Source organism: Nothobranchius furzeri, chromosome 5 (assembly GCF_043380555.1).
Source record: "Nothobranchius furzeri strain GRZ-AD chromosome 5, NfurGRZ-RIMD1, whole genome shotgun sequence".
NCBI lineage: Eukaryota > Metazoa > Chordata > Actinopteri > Cyprinodontiformes > Nothobranchiidae > Nothobranchius > Nothobranchius furzeri.
The window spans coordinates 1,068,321-1,076,130 of NC_091745.1; the positions used below are offsets into that span (position 1 = coordinate 1,068,321).

Sequence of the window (7,810 nt, forward strand, 5' to 3'; positions counted from 1 at the left end):
AGCAATGATCTTTATGGCCATTGTTTTTTCCCATTGCTGTGCAGAGACCTCCTTCTGAAGCAAATAGGAGGTCTATCGCCATCTAGTGTTGCACTGACACAGTGCGAAGAGCTGCCTTCTCAAGATAATTTGCCATCATAGTGGTGAGATCATCCAGAATGGCAGTGATGTCTTCCAGACACCACCAAACCTCATTCATTCTCGTTGTCAGGGCTGCCATTCCGTCCATAGGAAAGACTGTGTAGAAGTATCCCCATCCATTGCTGTACAGGGGTATTCGTCCGTTGTTGTCAGATAATGGCTTGTACACCTGAACAGGTTTGAAGTCTGTCAAAGATTATTCGGTCTTTGTGTTTGTGTGCTTTCTGTGAACATCAATAAAGATGGTTGTAACCAAGCCGAGGTGCTCGTCCCACACCATCCTCTTGGCAGATGCAGGTTTATCTTCTGTCTGCATGTGCCAAACCCATTTTCCGTGGGACTGCTGTTGTGTTTATCGGTCCTGTATTGAGTTCCACTTTTGTCCATAGTGCTGACTGGTTTACCTAGGCCAAACCAGTGTGGCAGTGTGCCCATTTTGTGTCCACAAGCCAGTGAGGACAGTAGGTGTTATCATCCTTGGTTGAGTATGGCAACAGGGGGAACTTATCTTCACAATTGGACTCACCCAGGGATATACTGGCTTTGTCACATTGGAGGTGGAAGCAGAATGGGTCTTTAGTCTTAGCTTTTGTGCGTAGTAGGTGCAGGCCTTTCATTACTGTTACGTTGGTTGACATTCTGAGGTTATCTGGGCGTATCCAGACATGAGTTAACCATTGATTCTTGCAACAATGTTCTATGTATTTCAAGCAATTGGCAGTTGCATTCCGCCTCTGGAGATTGAATGCTTGAAAGAGACAGATGGTATCATTCACTGTCGCTGGAACTGTGGTCAACGTGGGGTTGCTGTCGGAATCGTGAGGCATAAACGAGCAGACATAACAGCTGGTTTTGAAACCGAGCTTTTTAGCTGTTAGGTTGGCCATTTTATACCACTTGCTGTTGAGATAAGAGTGGTATTCGATGAGGGCCCGTTTCCTTCTGAGCCCCTCAGGTACGCTCTCTAGGACCAGAAGCCGGGTGCACACCACCACCTGGAACCACAGCAGCCCAGAGGTCGACTCCGTCTCCTCCAGCCCAGAGGTCGACGCCTCCTCCAGTCGAGAGGTTGACGCCTCCTCCACACCAGAGGTCGACGCCTCCTCCACTCCAGAGGTCGGCTTCCCCTCCTGTTTGACGTCTCCAGTCCTGTGGTCGACGTCTACCCCTCCAGTCCTGTGGTCGACGTCTCCCCCTCCAGTCCTGTGGTCGACGTCTCCCCCTCCAGTCCTGTGGTCGACGTCTCCTCCTCCAGCCCAGAGGTCGACGCCGTCTCCTCCAGCCCAGAGGTCGACGCCGTCTCCTCCAGTCCAGTGGTCGACGTCTCCTCCTCCAGTCCAGTGGTCGACGTCTCCTCCTCCAGTCCAGTGGTCGACGTCTCCTCCTCCAGTCCAGTGGTCGACGTCTCCTCCTCCAGTCCAGTGGACGACGTCTCCTCCTCCAGTCCAGTGGTCGATGCTGTCGCCTCCAGTCCAGTGGTCGACGCCGTCGCCTCCAGTCCAGTGGTCAACGCCGTCGCCTCCAGTCCAGAGGTCGACGCCGTCTCCTCCAGCCCAGAGGTCGACGCCGTCTCCTCCAGCCCAGAAGTCAAGGACGTCTCCTGCAGCGTCTCTGCCTTCGGTCACCGCCGGTCCTGCCCTTGCCAGGTACGAGCCTCCCAGAGCCCGTCGTCGTCTCCTCCTCTGCCCAAGACGCAGGTCCCTGGACTCTACTGGTTCCTGCCTCCTCTCCGTCGGTCCCTCAGTTCCTCTTGGCCCTCCTTCCTGGTCCCCCTCCTCCTGCCCTGCTCTGTGTTCCTGTGGGCGTCTGGGATCCGCCCTTTTGGGGGGGGGGGGGGGGGTACTGTCACACCCTGTCTTGTCTCTCCATTCTGTTCTGTCATGTGTCTCTGTTAATTGCTCCCACCTGCCTCTCGTTTTCCAATCATCCAAGCTCCCAGCCCTCATGTATTTAAACCCCTTCAGTTCTGTGTCTCTTGTCGGTTCATTGTTTCATTGTCCAGAGTGTGTGCTATATTAAAGACTTTACCTCGTTCTGGTTTGTCTGCTTGCCTGATTCCTCCCCAGCGTGTGGATCCTCACCTCCGCTCCACTCACCGGCACGCGCTGACACGTAGTACACCCCAATCTTTTCCCAGTGAAATCTGTAGGGTTTGGCCTAATTCATGACCGTTAAGGCGGTAAGAGTCAAAACTTTGAACATCTTAGGTGTGTTCTTGCTTTGCGTTATTTCTAATTCCATGTTGTCGTTCTTTTTTTAAACACAGAAACAGTTTTGTTACCTGTTATTGACGCTACCAAAGCGGTAGCGTCAATAACAGGTAACAAAACTGTTTCTGTGTTTAAAAAAAGAACGACAACATGGAAAGAGTCAAAACTTCCATGTATATCTTTGACCCACTGTCCTGGGTCCTCCCTTGGATCAGTCACTTTCTCCATTACTTTTCTTGCATCCTTTAAAGTCCAAGGTCTAAAAACAAACTCTGCCTCCCCATCCGGGTCCCGTTGAGGGACTTGTACCATGGGAAAGGTACCCGTCAAGTTGAGTCCGTCAACTGCACAACTTGTGTTCTCTAATTCTTTAAAAGGATAAATGCCGTCTCCTGTTGACTTATAGTCATCTGACTCAGACTCGTCGTCGCTGTTATTTACAAAGTGATCCTTTCTCTTCTCTGTTCATGCTAAATCGCGTCTTTTATTCTGACCCCTGGTTTTAGGTGAACGTATGTCAGTGGGCCCACCTCCAGGGGCGCCTCCCTCGGCCTCCCCCCCCAGCCGCCCCAGGAGGATCAATTGATGCTGGGGCACCTGGTTGAGCGCCACCAGGAACGTGCTGGTGGTAGGGTGGGGGTCGGGTCAGTGACAAGTCTTCAGAAAGTTTTTTCATCATGAACGTGTCAGTCTGGGCCTTCTTCTTTCTGATGCCTTCTCTGCGTTTCTCAGTTTCACTTGCCCACACCCTGGCTACTCTGAGTTCCTTCTTTTTGTTTTCGGCCTTGCTGCCTGAACTTGCGGCAACCTTCACTTCTAACTTACTTACTAAATCTTTCCACTGATCTCCGCACACCTTACCATTAACACCATATTTCTTTTGCCATTTTTTTCAAGAATTTACCTAAGCCGGGGTCTGTTGAGACCATATATTTCACATCTCCTAAAATTTTGTCTTAGGAGACTTGATTTCCCGTGATTAAAACTATTTCCTTTTAGTTAGTTTTATGTAATGAATGTCTAAGATCAGCGGGAAGGAAACCAAGGGCTTCTAGTCCCAATACAACAATAAAACCCACAGCCCCAACTGTGAAAAGAAACACCAAGCAACAGATTTTGTGATCTTCAGAATTAATTAAAGAGTAAGTCACCCCCTACCAGAGCACCACTCCACATCCACTTTCCGGTGAAAAAAATGCAACAAAAGCTACTGTCCAGTAATCCGAGAGGGCGGAGCCGCCAATAAACACAAACACACACACACACACACACACACACACACACACACACACACACACACACACACACACACACACACACACACACACACACCATTGCCATCACTTGTTCCTATTCTACTCCTCTTTTAATCTCCGTGAGCGGGACGCCCCGCAGCTTTTAGTTAAAGGACTTTAACCTTTAACTGATGTGGCGACCGGGGCCACTTATCAATTTAGAAACAACGCCACCTGATTATCAGGAACCAAAACGACTGAAACTAAAGGCACATTAGTTCATTTTTACAAATCAAGCTTGAGACGGAGTTCCATTCCACACAAACAGATTTTATTCAAAGAATAAAATGAGTTTAAAATAATCTAAAAACACCATGCACCTGCAGATCAACACTGCTTAAAACCAAATCAACTTAGGCTGAGGCTGATTAATGGGACTGCCTAAGAGAGCCCAGAACTAAATACCAACCACAAGTAATTTCACCCCAATCACACGTGCATGCATTTGGGGGGTGAAGTGAATCTGGAGCACACGCACACCATCAAAAGGACCACCACCAGGGCTCGACCACCACTGTCAGCTCACAGCCTAAATGAAAAGAAAACAGAAAACAGTAAAAATCCAAATCCACACATACACACATACACACACACACACACACGCGACTGAGCAGGCAGGCCGTCAGGGAATGAGCGAGCATACAGCTCGCCTGCACACGAGTCTATTAGCCTGCGCCTCAGCCGTCCTTATGAGCTCCCGGGCAGACGACAACTGCCGGTAGGGCCCGCAGCCCCTCGTTAGAATACCCAACCCCACAGCGGGTGTACGCCCTCCGCTGGTATACGGTACAGAGGAGCGAGTGACAAAGCCGCTCCCAATGGTCTCCGCTGATCCCGTCAACCAGTCCGAGCAGCGGGGTGGAGAGGTCTTGGAGCCGGATGATGGTCCAGCACCGGGTCAACAACCGGTAACAGAGATCTCACGAAACTGTGCAGAAAAGCAGCAGAACAGCAGAACAACAGAGTCTCCTGTGGAGACACACCCCTTCCTGGATCTGGAAGACACATTAATTAGTCTTATCCTAAAGCCACAGCTAAGTGGAGAGGAGCGCAGATGTACATACCACTTCTTTGAAGCACATAGGATAAAAGAAGCCTTCCGTTACTCTGGGAGGACCACATACAACAATTCCTGTGGCAGGAACAGCCAATAAACACCAGACTCCATGCAACTACTGCAGCGTTTTTAAATAGTACTCACAGTCCGACACGCCGGAGTCCCGTACACAACAGCTCTTCACACATGAAGCGGAAGTTAAGCCAAAGTAAAAGATTGCTGTAGCGCCACCTCAGGCCCTATTTATATGAGCGCCTTCCCTCAATGATAGGTCGTCCAATTACTCGGTGGCAGGTGACTCATCCCACTACACTGAGGAGAGAAATTACCTCTGTCTTTTATTGAAAGGACTCTAACCTTTAAAATTAGCTGACCTTCAATGACTCACTTATTGATGAGGTGTTAAAGGAAAATTGGACTTACCAATACCCCTGACGTGCGGTTCAAACCGAACCGGACGTAGGAGTGGGCACGCTGGGAGACAAAGTTGAAGCTATCACAGCTGTCCCGTGAGACAATCAAAGCTCCAGGACTTTAAAGTCTGCGCGACCGCAGCTCCTCGACGACGTCCCACAGCGGGGCCCCCTCTACATCTGGGTCACGGCACCAAAATGTTAGATATTTTAACCAAAAGGAACCACACCAGAGAAGATTGGTAGATTTTATACGCTGCAGCAGAGAGTAAGAAAGCCTGGTCGGAACCTCGCCTCCCTCACTCTGACTCTCTTCCCCCACCACAGTGTTGTTATTTAGAGACAGGAAAAAATAAACAAAGAGCTATTCATCACTGCCTACACTAGCCAATAACAGCATTGCTTCTAGGCTAAGGTGGGACATTCCAAAAAGGAAATCTCCTTTTATGGAGTTGCCTGCTAGCAGCCAAAAACTGCTGAGTCACTCAGCCTGCTAGCAGCCAAGAACTGCTGAGTCACTCAGGAACTAAGACTGTCCCTGTTGCTGGGCAGATTAACTAACATCCCCACAGAGGCGCAGCATATCACAGCGGAACAGAACACTTAGACTTGCAGTTAGGGCATAAACACTTTAAATGGAACATTTAAGAAAAGTGAAATATAAAAAAAAAAAAAACTGTCCCAGTGGGGGCTTCATGGCTGGGATGGACAAACATCTTTTTCTTCTTTTCAACAAAGATGTCATCAACATTGCAGGCGGCTGACTTTTGATTTTAAAGGGTGACTGCCCAGATGTGACATGGAGGCCGGGGAGTTGGGACGTGACACCTTACAGTACAAAACTGACCTGTGCTTCACAGAATTTGAAAATTTATTATGAACAAAACGAAAAACAAAACACACAAATATACTCATCATTAAAAAGTATAAAAATGAAAAGACTCTTATGCTGTTTTAAAAGCCAAAGCATAAAAATTGCTTTTCAAGAGAGATTTAAACAGGACAGAGAAGATGCCAACTTAATATGCAGAAGCAGTGCATTCCAAAGCCTAGGGACCGCTACTGAAAAAGTCCTTTCACCTCTGAGCTTACGTCTCATTCTTGGGACTTCCAGGAGCAGTATATCAGCTGACCGCATACAGCGTGAAGGGTAGTGAAGAACCAATAGCTCAGAGAGGTAACTTGGAACAGGACCATGAAGAAATTTAAACTAAGGCTGCAGCTAACGAATATTTTATTATTTGAGTGTTCTAACAAATCGTCCTTCGATTAATCGAGTATTCTATTTGTTGACATTTCAAGTGAAACAAGACTGTGGTCTGCTGCTAAAATTATAAAAAAATAAAACAACAAAATGATAAAGGGATCAACAATATGTATTAAATCGATGTTGTGTAGTTCCATCTTTCCCAGCTGACATTTAAAGTTAACAAAATTTGACTTTTATTTCATTAAAATGACTCCTCTTTCATTAAAATAACTCATCTTTGTCTAAACATATCTAAATATATTCACATATGATCAGTACACTTAAAGGTGGTGTAACGAATATTGAAACAAGCAAGGCCCAGCTAGCTAGCTTACACAAACACTGTCCCAGAACTCTCACCTCTCCCGTCGGGCATAATCCTTAGGCCACGACCCTCCAGATATGTGAACACGCTCTGCCACGGTGAACAACAGAGAGCAGAACACCTCTTGCAGTTCATGTGAATCAATATGGCCGTAATAATACCTAAATCCCTAGGTTTTATTTTGTTAGCTTAAACCACAGAAACACTAGCCTGGCAAGCCAGACTAAATAAATGTATTATTTAGTCTGGCCACGCTCCATTGACGGCTCTCGGTTGTGGGGCGGGTTCTACCGTTGTCTTTCAAATGATCTCCGCATTCCACTGGACAATGAATGTGACGTACTCTTGTTTCACTCTGTTGCATCATCCCACCCACCAGGCATATAGAGTGCCCTGATTGGCCCACAAAGCGGATAAAGCTCTGTGATTTGTTCACTAAGCAGATAGAGCACTATGATTGGCCCACCATTGTGGACTAATCACAGCTCTTTATGTGTTTGAAACCCCTCTAGAGAGCTGTGATTGGCTAGCCAGAGTCCTGGTAGAAGCTGCGAAGGTTCCAATGGAGCGTGCCTAGACCAAACGTTGCAAAGCAAGAATTTGGTCGAGTTCACTAGGCTACAGAAACACAGCTCTGGATATGGGGTTCTTGCCCTCCAGCTTGTGTGGATGTGAGCAGTTACCAGGACGTGAACAAGAACTTTCGACGTGATAATAATTTGAGGCCATATTGCTCAGTTCTAGTCCATAAGAGTCTTATCCTTGCCTGACCCAGTCATTCCAGGATTTTCCTCAGTGAGGTCTCCACTTGCTCTCCTACAGAGCCCCGTGACCTCCACCAGCTTGTCCAGAGAAGCTGCTGTCAGGTCATTCAGCTCCAGCAGTCCCTCCTGTTTAATCAAAAACACAACCACGTAGAATTAGGCCAAAATCTGCGGCCTCACAGCACAAAGGAGATTCTTCAGGAAGCTGGATGGTCACCGTGTAGATGAGGGTGTTAATCGTGAACTCTGCTTGGTCCAGAAAGAGCTGCTGATAGGTCATGTAGCAAACCAATCCAGCTTGGTTATTCACCATGAGGTGTTCCACATGTCTGGATGTCAGACGTGCATTCCTTATT

At 47.7% G+C, this 7,810-nt stretch overlaps 1 long non-coding RNA gene across 1 annotated transcript; it reads right to left on the reverse strand.

Moving 5' to 3' along the window:
- Window positions 1-4,481: 4,481 nt before the first annotated feature.
- Window positions 4,482-4,914, reverse strand: LOC139069909 (uncharacterized). The gene is made up of 3 exons (XR_011520578.1): window positions 4,848-4,914; window positions 4,711-4,778; window positions 4,482-4,641 (listed from the first exon to the last, which is right to left on the reverse strand). It is a non-coding gene; the product is annotated as an uncharacterized lncRNA (long non-coding RNA).
- Between the last annotated feature and the right edge of the window lie 2,896 nt (window positions 4,915-7,810).